The sequence below is a fragment of the Myotis brandtii genome, unplaced genomic scaffold, assembly GCF_000412655.1.
Source record: "Myotis brandtii unplaced genomic scaffold, ASM41265v1 scaffold603, whole genome shotgun sequence".
Classification (NCBI taxonomy): Eukaryota; Metazoa; Chordata; class Mammalia; order Chiroptera; family Vespertilionidae; genus Myotis; species Myotis brandtii.
In genome coordinates, this window is record NW_005370284.1 from 426818 (window position 1) to 439096 (window position 12279).

At 58.1% G+C, this 12279-nt stretch overlaps 1 long non-coding RNA gene across 1 annotated transcript; it reads right to left on the reverse strand.

Annotated features, from left to right (window-relative positions):
- Positions 1-297: 297 nt before the first annotated feature.
- On the reverse strand, positions 298-12006 carry LOC102251462. The gene is made up of 3 exons (XR_314335.1): positions 11931-12006; positions 1417-1760; positions 298-1040 (listed from the first exon to the last, which is right to left on the reverse strand). It is a non-coding gene; the product is annotated as an uncharacterized LOC102251462 (long non-coding RNA).
- Positions 12007-12279: the final 273 nt, after the last annotated feature.

Consider the following 12279-nt stretch of genomic DNA (forward strand, 5'->3'; position numbering starts at 1 on the left):
TTCCCTCAACAGCTTTTGTCCAGAAGACGTGACCTGCAGGCTCCATGTCCAGGACAGCAGGCCTCCTTGGTGACCCGGCTCAGGGCTTCAGCCCGAAGCATCAGCGGGGTGTGGGTGGCGGAGGGGCCCCTCAGCCTCCTCCTCCTGAGAAACTCGGGGCGCTGAGCGTCTGTCCTTAGTCGGACCCGGTGACGGGAGCAGAGAGCTCCGAGCAGCTTCCCTGGCAAGTCCAAACGTTTCCCATGAACTTGGAATAGATATTTCTATTTAACAGACTCTACGAAATGGCTTTGACGGGAGCAGAGTGCTCCGAGCAGCTTCCCTGGCAAGTCCTAGGGCAAGTCCAAACGTTTCCAACGAACTTGAAATAGATATTTCTATTTAACAGACTCTACGAAATGGCTGGTTACTTATGAATGGCGTCTGGTTGGGTGAGAGCTAAGAAGGACATTCTACGCGGAAAGGCAGCTTCCGTGTTGAGAAATGCGAGCTATAGACCCTGCACTTCCATAGGTAACATAAGTACGATTTGGGGGGAAGCTTATAAGTTGAATGAATGAATCTCCAACATTTCCCTGTGACGGTGCCCCCCGCCCCCAGTGACATTTGTCACAGGCCTCCGGTGTGCCCGTGGGCATGTCAGGTGCTTGCAAGTCATCGTCCTACAGCAGGGCACAGAGCCGGGCGCTGAACCAACAGCCTCCCTTGGGTCTGCTGGAGAACTGAGGTCACAGGACAGCCGTCACCCCGGGACCGTAAAGACAGGCAGATGTGCTCTCCTGAGCAGAAGGTTCTGGAGCCAGTCACTGGCCGGACCCTCACCCCAGAATCTCTACGCGGTCTCTCCCCAGGGCTCTGAGGTCTGAGGTCCTCACGCCGCCGCCTTCAGGGCACCGGGCTTCCTTCCAGTCATTCCAACGTGAGTGTCGGGTGGTGATGCTGCTGTAGGCAGGGGTTTCTGCCAGATGAGAAGGTTGGCACCGTTCCCATTGCCAGAGACTTTTGTGCTTTCTCAGGAGTTGAAGTTCTGCAGCCAGAGACTAGATTTCAAGTGCAGGGAAGACAGATAAGAGGAAGGAAGGGCAAATATTCTGCCGACAAGCACTTCATCGGCATCTGGGTCGGCCATTCCCCCCCCCACCCCCACCCCCAGAGAAGCCTGCTGGGCCTGCTCCCTCCCGGGGGTGAGGACCCCAGAGTCTCTTCCCTTTTATAAGAAGCTCCGGGTTCTTTTTCTGCAGCTGCAAATGCAGGCACAAGTGGTATTTAGACAATCCTGAGAGGCAGTCCCTCTGCTGCTCAAACCCACGGGAACCACTAGGAATCCAGTAGGAGGAGACCTGAAGGAAGTGAACTATCGGGAAGGCTGTGCGGTGACTGTGCCTTAGGTCTGTGCGATCCCCCACACTGTCTCACCTGCAGGGATGTCAGCATCTCTCGTCGCCAGGAAAGACCCCTTCCTGCCTTGGTTTCCCCGCTCTCAGGCATCTCACCATGGGCCAACACACATGCTATTTCCCCCTCTGAAAACGAAGAGCAGAAAGATGCCCGGGCCTCCCTGACCTACTGGCTCCATCTCCTGCACCGTGTCTCTGCCAACAGCTGGAGCAAGACTCCGCCGCCTCTCCATCATCCTCCTGTAGTCTTAAACCACTTCACGGAATGCTTTGCTCCTTCATAGAACTCTTTTTACTGAGGTGTCCTGACCTTGCAGGGGAGGACCTTTTTTCCTCCACCCGCTTAGGTTCTCAGCTGGGACTCTGTAATAGAAGACAGATTAATTAAATAAAAACACGTTTATGAGCATGTATCATACATGTATCACCTTGGAGTACTCAGAAATGAGGAGCTCAAAGAGGCGGCTGAGAACTCAGGCTGACCCGGCTGCTTCAACAGGGACAGTGCATTTGTAGAGAAATGACAGGACACAGGGAAGTCTTTTAAGGCTTCCAGGGCTGGCAAAGTGTGGGACGACAAATGTATGGGACGCTGATGGTGGAAAGAAAAAGGCTGTCAGTCAGGTTTGTTACGAAGACTCCTCTGCACCCTCCCCAGGCTTGGGGTCTGAGTTGTTTCAGGGCATTAACCTTTGTCCTTCCGGATGGAGAGGAGAGGAAGCCATCTCTGAAAGTGTGTGGCTTGCTTTTAGCTAAATTCGGGGAGGGCAGGGGGCTCCTCTTGTGTCTGCTTCTTCTCCCTTGCCTTCAGCTCAAAACAATCCTTACGGCAAGGGGACGTCTCGTGGGTGTCACCTCCTGGTTGCCTCCACCTTCAGTCGCTGAGTTCGAGGTCATCCTCAGCGCTCGGCTCTCCTGCCTGTCAGCACTGGCACCATCCGCTCTTTCCTGCAACGCTTGCTTCGCTGGGCCTCCAGGACACCACGTCCCCCTGCGTCTGCTTCCCAGTCCCGTGGCTGGTTTCTCCTTTTTCTTGGCAGCTCAGTGTTGAGGGCGCCTTTCCTCAGCCTTCACTGAGTCCCCCTCTGCTCTCATCCAGCCTCGGGGGTTCCAGTGCCATCATATGCTAACGACGCCCAAGTTAACGTCTCCACCGCACCCTGGGCCTCAGGTCACCGCGTGCTCGCCGTCTCCGTCTGAACGCGCCGTACGCACCTCAGATGTACCAGGTCCACACTTGGTCCTAATGTTTCCCCCACACTCTCCCACCTGTGCTCTCCAATCGCAGTTTATGGGAAAACCAGACTTTTAGTCGCAAAGGCTAAAACGCTTGGCGTTATCTTTGCCTCCTCTTTGTCCCTTTCACCCCAAATTGGAGGCAGATTCTGTTGCTTCTTCCATCAGAATAAACCCACAAATCCCCCACTTTTCCCTGCTTCCCCCCTGCCTCCCCCGCCACGTCTCACATCCCATTTCTCACCTGCTTCACTCCAGCGGCCTCCTAGCTCGCCCGGCCTCCGCCTTTGACCTCACCTTAAAGCCTGTCGTTCATCCTCAAGAAAGCAGCCCGGGAGCCTGGGAAAAGTAAGTCCAATCGTGTCCTTGCAAAGCTGAAGAGTCAATACCAGCTTGTCCTTTGGCTGGAGTGGAAGCTGACGTCTTTGGCATGACCTTCAGGCCCCCCAGACACCCCTCATCCCCCCTGACGCCTCCACTGCCCCCCACTTCTCCCGCTCAGCCTCGCTCTCCTCAACCGAGGCCCATCGCAGGCTCCCGGCCCCGTGGAGCCCAGCACAGCGGCCTGGACTCCGTTTGGTTTGTGCAGCACAGGGATCTGGGCGTCGCCTCTCCATCTTTACGGAGCGGGAGTGGGCACGGCCTCCAGCCACACTGGTTTCCCTGGGAACCTCCGTGAAGCTGCGTCGGTCAGCAGCCTGAGGCCGACGGGCCTGGGTGGAAGCGGGAGAACCATCGTGAAGACGTGCTAAGCAGCTCCAGCAGGTGGATTGTCAGAGCAGAATAGTCTACATCAGGCACGGCAGACTCGCCAGCCTTGTCATGCGGCCCGCCGGCCGCGAGGCTGACATGCTTGGTCTACGTTCTAATTCATAAGCCTGGTCTGTGAGGAGAAGCAGAAGCGTCCCCACAGCGCTGGCTTCTCGGCTTCAGAGAATCCCAGCCGCCAGCGATCCATCACTTCTTCTCGCGGCTGCAACAAACGGCGAAATCACGCTGGCCTGCAGCGACACGCAATTGTCATCTTGCAGCTCCGTCGGACAAACTCGGACCCGCCTCCCGGGCTCAGCCAGGGCGTGCAGGGCTGTGCCCCGTCGGAGGCTCAGGGGAGCGCCTGGGCCCTGCGGCCGCGGTGACCTGCCCCCGCCGTCAAGGCCAGGAGGGCCAGTTCCTTCTCACACCCCACGCTCCACCTCATGGCCATTGTCAGCTGCTTCCTGACTTGCCTCTTCGGCCGCCTCCTCCTGCTGTTCGGGGCCCCGATGGACAGTGGACCTTCCTGGGCAGCCGTGGTCACCCCCCTCACAGGCGCTGCGGCAGCCTTCATCTGTGAGGCAGCACGTCTGTAATTTAGCACAGGCCCCCGGTTAGGACGCGGTCATCGCCGGCGGACGGTGTTCTGCCAATTGCAAACAGCACCTGCAGAGTCCACTCTGGGTTAATGGACACGCAGAACACACGCAGAAGAGAGAGAGGAGGCGGCATCTAGCAATAAACGAGGTGACGTTCTCTGTATTGTTCAGAGGAGGCCGTGTCCAGCTGTGGGAGTCCGTCTGGACTCTGTCCCATCCGCGGCCTGCCGTGTGGCTCATGCTCGGTGACTGGACTGTCCCTGGGTGCACATGGCTTATGTCAGCGGCATAAATGCTCTCCGTGGCTGATCTCCGAGAAGCTGTGTGCTGCCCGGCCGGCCTGGCTCAGGGGTTGAGCGTCGACCTATGAACGAGGAGGTCAGGGTTCGATTCCCGGTCAGGGCACAGGCCCGGGTTGCAGGCTCGATCCCCAGTGTGGGGCGTGCAGGAGGCAGCCGATCCATGATTCTCTCTCATCCTTGATGTTTCTCTCTCTCTCTCCCTCTCCCTTCCTCTCTGAAATCAATAAAAATATATTTAAAAAAAAAAGCTGTGTGCAAGCTGTGTGCTGGCAAACATAGACGCAACTCCCAGTGCACTGACGCGGCCGCTGTACACTTCAGTGTGTCGGGTATAATGGGAGCTCTGGGGAGGGAGCACAGCGCAGCCAGCTGGTCCACAGTGAGAGCTCCTGCGTGGCCGGCCGGGTTCCCTGTGATGGCAGCTCGCGCAGGCGGTGGGGACCTCGCTGGCTGACCTGGAAGAGGCAGGAGCTATTGCCTGGTGCCTCCTGCTTGTGCAAGCGAACACAACAGCGCGATGGAGCGCAGTTCAGCGAAGTAAGAGAATGAAGAAACCCAAACAACGGGCCTGTCAGACCCCAAAGAAATGGTGCTCCTCCGTGGAGCTCCGGCCGTGCTGGTGGCGAAGAGGACGTGCGCATCACTGAAGGGAAGTCTGTGAACAAACGCCAGCTTATTCCCAGCATCCCAGCGAGCCCTGGAGCTGCGTGTGCGCAGGCAGCCTGCACACATTTGATATCTGAACATCGATACCTGAGCGCCGTGCCTGGCGGGGTCAGGACTCACTCAGAGGCGCTGAGGGCCCCCTGCGTGCAGCCAGACCCCCCAGGAGTTCATGCCCCGCGGGCATCAGCACAGAGGGCTCCAGGCTTGCGAGGGGAGTGTGGGCGCCACTGGGGCGGGTGGTGGCGGGGTGGGCAGCTGCAGGCGGGACTTGGAGAACAGTGACAGCTCTGGCGGGATTTACCGCCAACAAAGGAAAAGTCCACGGTTCCCCCAGGAGGCGAGAGGAAACCCAGAGCTCTCTGAAGGAGGAAGGGCCTGTTCCCCAGGGATGGTCAGAGCGGGTCACAGCCAGTCCCTGGATCAGGAGCTGGGGGGCCTCCCTGTGTCGCCCCCAGGACCCTCCCAGGGGACTAGCATCACACTGGGTCCGAGACGGCACAGGCACCGTGTCCACGTGGGTTGCCACCAGCCCAGGACAGCACCGACGCAGAGCCCATTGTGTCCGCTGTGTCCTGGGGGCTCAAGTCCCTCCGACCAGGGGCTCCGTGTGCGGGTGCCAGCCCTGGAGAGGAGGGGAGACAGCAGGCCAGCCCCCAGCAGGCTTCTCTCCCCCAGGTTCCCCAAGGGGCTCAGGGGCTGGAGGGGAAGTCATAGCCGCCTGGTTGTGGTACTGAAGTCACCCCTCTATCTCACTGCCGTTGGACACAAGTGGAAACAGCGGCCTGCCGGCTGCCCCATCTGTCCTTTGTCTCCCTGTCCCAGCCCCACAGGGCCCAGGGCCTGGACAGCCCCCCCCCCCACCTCCCACTCCTCGCCTTGCTCCTGGCCGGCAGCTCTGCTCTGTGCGTGGCGTCGGGTGTCCGCTCTGGACCATTCCCTCTTTCCGCCTCTAGGATCATGGCCAGGAGTCTGGGCCGAGGGGTGTCCCGCCCCAAAGGCATTTCGCTCCACGAAGTGCCTCTCCTGTGCGGGTTCTGTCCTGTAGGGTATAGATGTGCTCCCTCTTCCGCTGGGGAGCTCCCCTGGGCACCCGTCACCACCACACAAGTCCTCATTTCCTGTCTGTGTGTGCGTTTGCATCATCAAATTCCTTGAAAGTAGGATTTACGTACAGCCACTGTAGTCCATCACACATCACTCACTCCCCATTTTCCAAGAGGGTGACTCTGAACCCCAAATACCCCAATGTCCGGGGGCCTTTGCCACGCCTTCAACCTCTGTTCCTGCGAGGCCCTCCATGGGGGCTTCCTTCACGGCCTGTCCCTCCTGCCGTCTGCTCCCCCGACAGGACAGTCGAAGGACTATGTGTGCTTCTGGCTGCTTTTCCCCGACCGGAGCTCCTTGTACTCCACCGGCTGGGTTCCGTGTCCCGTCGCTCCTCGGGTTGCTAAGGTGACTTTGAGCTGGGAGCCTCGCCAACTACACACGGAATGAGACTCGCAAGTGGACGGAGCCAAGCGCATCACAAGAACCCAGAACGGGAGCGTCATTTCTGTCTGGTAGACCCGGGCAGGTTTCCTGAAGGAGGAACACTTGGGCCAGAAGGGGCAGGGTTTCTTCGGCCACACGAACCCTGGGCGGCAACACGGCCGTGAGAACGGGCAGATACACGGAGGAGCGGGAGTGCCGGGCGCTCAGAGGACACCGACGTCTGTCAGTTTCATACGTGAAAAAGGAGGTTGGATGGCGGGTGATGGATATTTTATTGTCAGAAGCACAAATATGACGGTGCATTTTCCCCAGTGCTCACCTCCATGACGAGAATACATGCCTGGTTAATGTTGTGAGAGACTCCCAGGAGAACTGTGCTCCTTTGCGATGAGTCCCGGTTACTGGCGCCAGGACACATCTTGACGCCCGCCTCCCAGAGGGTGCGGGGAGCAAAGAACTCCTTGGCGACACGGCAGGCGCTCAACCGCTCGGCACCGCTGGCGGGCCCTGGGCGCTCACAGAATCCGCGTCTCCCGCCCTCAGCTGGGGTGTCTGGTTTAAGCATCGGAAGACGATTAACAATGAATGACCAGCTCGAGTAGCTCCCCGATATCGCTGTGATAGCAGCTGCTTGTTTCAGCCGCGTTGCACCAATACGGCTAAATCAAAACAAAGGTTTCTGACCAAGTGGAGACAAGCACACGGGCGCTTTTAAAAACCTGCCATTTTGGGGGTTTTGCTTGGTTCTGGAGCCGTTTCCCGGGTTACAGAAGGGAGCGGCTTCCTTGAGAATCATCCCGCTTCTGTGAGTGATGCTCACACTCATGGGCCGAGTCAGCGCTGCTCCTGGGACAGGAGGCCACGCGCACGCAGATCGCCTTGGAAACCGCCCTGTTCACTGGTACTGCTGCCTGGTCCACCTCTTAGAAGCGTCAGGTGAATGAGGAGGAGGGAGCGTGTTTCCTAGACCCCAGCCCTGCCCTCTGCCCCCCATGTTTCATCTTCCAGAGCAGCAGCTCCGCCAGGGAGACCCACACACGACCGGGTCCCAGGCCCGGCCACGCTGCCTGCCCAGCAGGCCCACACGCTCGGGGGAGGGCGCAGGGGGAGGAAGTGTTGACCCAGGGGCCGAGTCCAGGTGACCGAGAGCAGCGTGGGGACAGCAGGCAGGCGTCATGCCAGCTGCGGTGGGAGGTGAGGGTCATGGACCACCTGGCCTAGGGGCCCGCGTCCCATGTTAGGTGCCCTGCTGAGCTCCCCGACGGTCCACCCTCCGTCCGGCAGATGCTGGGTGATCGTCTATCACGCGCGTCCTCGTTACTTCTTTTATTACCAAAGGCTCTTCGCAGTGTCTCGTACCGTTGCCGTTTCTGCTTCAATCTCACCACGCGAAGCAGCTAAGATGTCAGGCTTTCCTGCCAGAGAAGCGTGGGCTGGAACTTGGATGTTCCTACGTATCGGCCGTGTGACCTGAGCACGTCGCGTACCCTCTCTGAGCCTGAGTCCTCAGGGCACTAAAACAGTAGAGTTCCACTCCCTGGGCAGATGGTCTGAGGACCCGTGCGATGCTCCCTGGGAAGTGGCCAGCACAGGAAGTGCCCGGGGCGATGGTTAACTGCGTTGGTTTTTATGGGCTGTTGTGACTAAAGCCCGAGGCCCTCCAGGTGGGCCCCTCAGCTGGCTGGCGGGGTCTCGGCTGCTGTGCCGGCTCTCCGCCCCTCGATGTCCCCATCAGTGAGGAGAGAGAAGGAACTAGGTGGTTAGGGACGGGGACACGGGACTGAAGGAAAACAGGGAAGTCCAAGAATATCAGGATACAGCTTTTTGGCTAGTTGCTAAGGCAACCGGCTGGGTGAAAACACAGCTAGGCGGGAGCTGCCAGGGCAACCCAACTGGGCAGGGAAGAACCAGCACCCTATAGACAGCTCCTCTACCCTATAGACAGAGAGCTCCTTCTACCCTATAGACAGAGAGCTCCCTCTACACTATAGATAGAGAAGTTAAGGGAAGAACCAATCAGAAGCCAGCGGGGCATATATATATCCCTAGACAGAGTGCTTTGGCAGCAACCCACTTGGGTCCCCTCCCTGCTAGTGGGAGTCTGTCTCTCTCTCAATAAACTTGGCTTTTGCTTACCTCCTTGTCTGCGAACTGTCTGTGATTTTGTGAGACAACGGACTTGGACCCGAACACAGCACTTTGGAGTCACCAGGCCACAGCCCTTACTCAGCGTTATCGTCTCATTCTCCTGCTCCAGCTCCCGGGACAGTACTGACACCTCCGGCCGGAATCCCCGAACCCCATCTGTGTTTCCAGGGGGTTCGGGCCGAGAAGAACGGGGTCCCAGGTCGGTGTGGCTGCTCCCCACACCTGGTCCTGGGCACCAATCTCATCTGGCTGCTGCTGTGACGGCCTCTCACAATGAAGTGGCGACCAGCGAGTCACCTGTTTCTCTGAGTCCTTTGAGCCCTTCCAGCAAAGTATTCGAATCCAAGGAGAGGGTTGTTGGAACCTCTGGTTTGTGGCCAGTCGGTCAGAAGTCCAGGTGCCAGCCCAGGCCTGGGACGGGAACCTCCGTCTGCACGCAGTGGGTCAGCAGCCCAGGCCTTGCCCTGGCGTCGGAAGTGGTTCTTGCAGGACAGCCCTCCCCTGCGGCTCTGACGCTGCCCGCGGGTGAGCGTGTCAGAACTGAGGGGGGGGGGGTTTGTCCCCCAGCTGGTGTCAGAGGGCTGCTTCCAAGCAGCTAGCAGAGGGCAGATGATGCAGAAGGAGACAGGGGCTCAGAAGACTAGACTTGCCTGGCCTGTGACCAGATATCTAAGGAAATACTGTGCTGGCTTGAATTAAAGCAGGAGTAAAACCGGAAACATTTAGGGAGGCGATGAGATGACAACAGACAGGCATGCAGGTGTGTGTGTGTGTGTGTGTGTGTGTGTGTGTGTGTGAGAGAGAGAGAGAGAGAGAGAGAGCGCAGTCATTACGCCCAGAGCTGCACAGTGAGTGTGGAGGACCTGAGATGGCCGAGATGGGCGAGGACGTAGGAGCAGGAGCGTGCACATGGGAGGGGCAAGAACACACCTCCCCAGTGAGCTTCCACACGCGCGGCCTCCCCGTGCTGCGACGTAACCTGCTTAAGAAATAACTTACGTGACCAGAAGCAGTGTGGCAAGCGCCAGCTGGCACCCTGAACAATGTCTTCTGCACATGGAGACAGCAGGCAAGAAAAAACAATGTTGTCGAAACGGCAAACACCGAAGCCGACACTGCCCGCATGCCCTGGCTGCGAGGGAGGGGACTCCTGCTCCCACGGTCTGGGCGGGGCTGGGTGATGTCTCCAGCTCAGGATGGCTGGTTCAGTAGATGCAGGAGGGTGGCCGGGGGTGGGGCTCGCCTCACTCCTGCGGGCGGCAGCTTCATTTTCCCATCCCGCAGCCACGTGACGAGGGCATTCTGGAAACACGTCTTGCTTTGGCCGCCTCAGAAGATAAGCTGCGTCACCCAGGGGTGCGCCAGCCCCTGACCTGCTCAGCTGAGCTCCCGTCACGATGACATGAGACATGACGGCAACCAAAGTGACAGGGAGACCCCCGTGTGGACCGGAGAGGGGGCGTCTGCAGTAATAAATAAGTAGGATTTAACCAAGTGCCGATTCAATGACGAGTCATAAACATGAAATCCACTCCCTCTTCACTCAATAGGTGCGCTCAGATGTGTGATGAGATGAATTAGGTGTCGTTAAGAACAATAAATACAATTTCTCAAGGGAAAAATCGCTGACAATAGGTGCGTCTGAACGTAGGGATTCTTTTGATGGTCTCTTCGAAGCATTCGCCTGGGAGAAACATCACCTGCTGGACAATAGCAGGTCCTGCGCTCAGTACGGTTATTTCTTTTCCATCTCAGAACCGTGCTGGCGAGATTTGGGGACACGGCTCACTCCTCAGCCGCATCTGGACTTCAGATGTTCGGGCTCCACGATGGTAAAGTCGGCCAAGGCACGCCTGCTCTGACCACCTGGGCAGGAGCCGTCGCAGGGGCCGAGCCATCGCTGCTCCTGGAAGCCTATGAGTAAGCTAAGTTACAGTCTGTATTGACATTCCATCCTCCCCTGTGGTTTGTGTTGCGGCAATGCCAGCGCCCCTTGAATTCTTGCTTCTCTATAGCAGCGTTGGTTATGAATCTATTGCCCTAGAATTCCTGTTTCTCTATTGCCATGTTGGTTATCATGTGGAACTAGAGGCCCGGTGCATGAAATTCGTGCGCGGGTAGGGTCCCTAGGCCTGGCCAGCGATCAGGGCCAATTGGGGCCTCTGGCTGCCAGCCGGGGCCTTCCTTTGTTCCACGCCACCCCCTGGTGGTCAGCGCATGTCATAGCGAGCGATCAGTCTCCCGGTTGTACTCCCACGGGGACAATTTGCATATTAGGCTTTTATATATACAGATTCCTGCTTCTCTATAGTAGCATTGGTTATGACGCCACTGCCCTGGCGTTCTCGCTTCTCTGTAGCAACGTTGGTTAAGTCTGGCCAACAGACACTCACATTCCGCATTCTCAGTGTTCCTCCTCCGCCCTGTAGGAAGACCTGCCCCAGGTATGCATGATTCCCACGATATTTGATGGGAAACGTGTCACGTGAGAGGGGGCGGGTGATGACACTCCAGTCCGGATGCAGCCCTGGGTGGATGCACACAGCGTGGGCGGCAGCCTCCTCACTGTGGGGAGGGGGAGGGGTCTGCGGTTGTGCTTGCCGCCTCTCTGTCCCATCCTCGTGATAGGGTCACGCCATCTACGGAAAACCCTTTGGAATACGCGATCTGCACCTTTGTCTGCTGAAGAGGTTGCGTAGATGGCTTTTCCTTAGCGGTTTATGGGTTTCGGCAGGGACACGGTCCTCGGAGCGCCCTCTTTGTGGGGCCGAGTTTTGGAGGAGGCGCAGAGCCGTTCGGATTTGCCGTTTCCTCTTCTCTCAGGTTTGTAACTGGTGCCGTTCAGGCACCTCTTCACTCCACCGAGAGCCCCACACCCATCGGCAAAGCTCTTCACAGCGCCCTGACCTTCCGGGTCTGTGACCGCGGTCACCATCCACCAGCTCCCATTGGCCCCTCCTTTCCATCCCACTTCCTGATCCGCCCGCCCGGAGACTGCCGGCTTCATTAATCATTCTCTCTGCTCTCGGGGCCTTCTACTTCTCTAGCCTCGTCAGATAAAAACGTATCCCATTGTTGTTCACTGTCTATTGAGGTGAACTCTCTAGAGCATGAAATGGACCACTTCGAAGTGTGCACTTCCGTGGCATTGAGCCCGTCCTGGCTGATGTGTGACCTGCACACCCGCCAAGTTAAACACACTCCCTTCCCTCCCACAGGAATGGGCGCCTACAGGGTGTCACCCCGCTTCCTGGGCTCGGAGGCCTGGCACCAGCCACCTGCTCGGTCCCCGTAGACCTCCCTCGTCTGGGTGTCCCGCGTGAAGAGGATCATACAACCTGTGTGTCCTTCTGTGTGTGTCCGGCGTCTTTCACTTAGCTTCACATTTCCCGCATCCACATTCCAGCAGGTGGCACGCACTCCTTCCTTACGGATGAGTAATGCTGCATCGTGCGGGCGGGCCACGTTCCATTTGCCCGCTCACTGGTGGCTGGACACCTGGCTTGTCTCCACCTTTGAGCTGCTGTGGAGAATGCCGCTGTGGACAGTCAAGTACAGGTGTGTGTGTGTGTGTGTGTGTGTGTGTGTGTGAGTGTGTGTGTGTGTGTGTGTGAGTGTGTGTGTGTGAGTCCTTTTTCAGTCCTTTGTGGTGTTAGCCTGGGCGTGACATTGCCGGGTGGTAGGTCA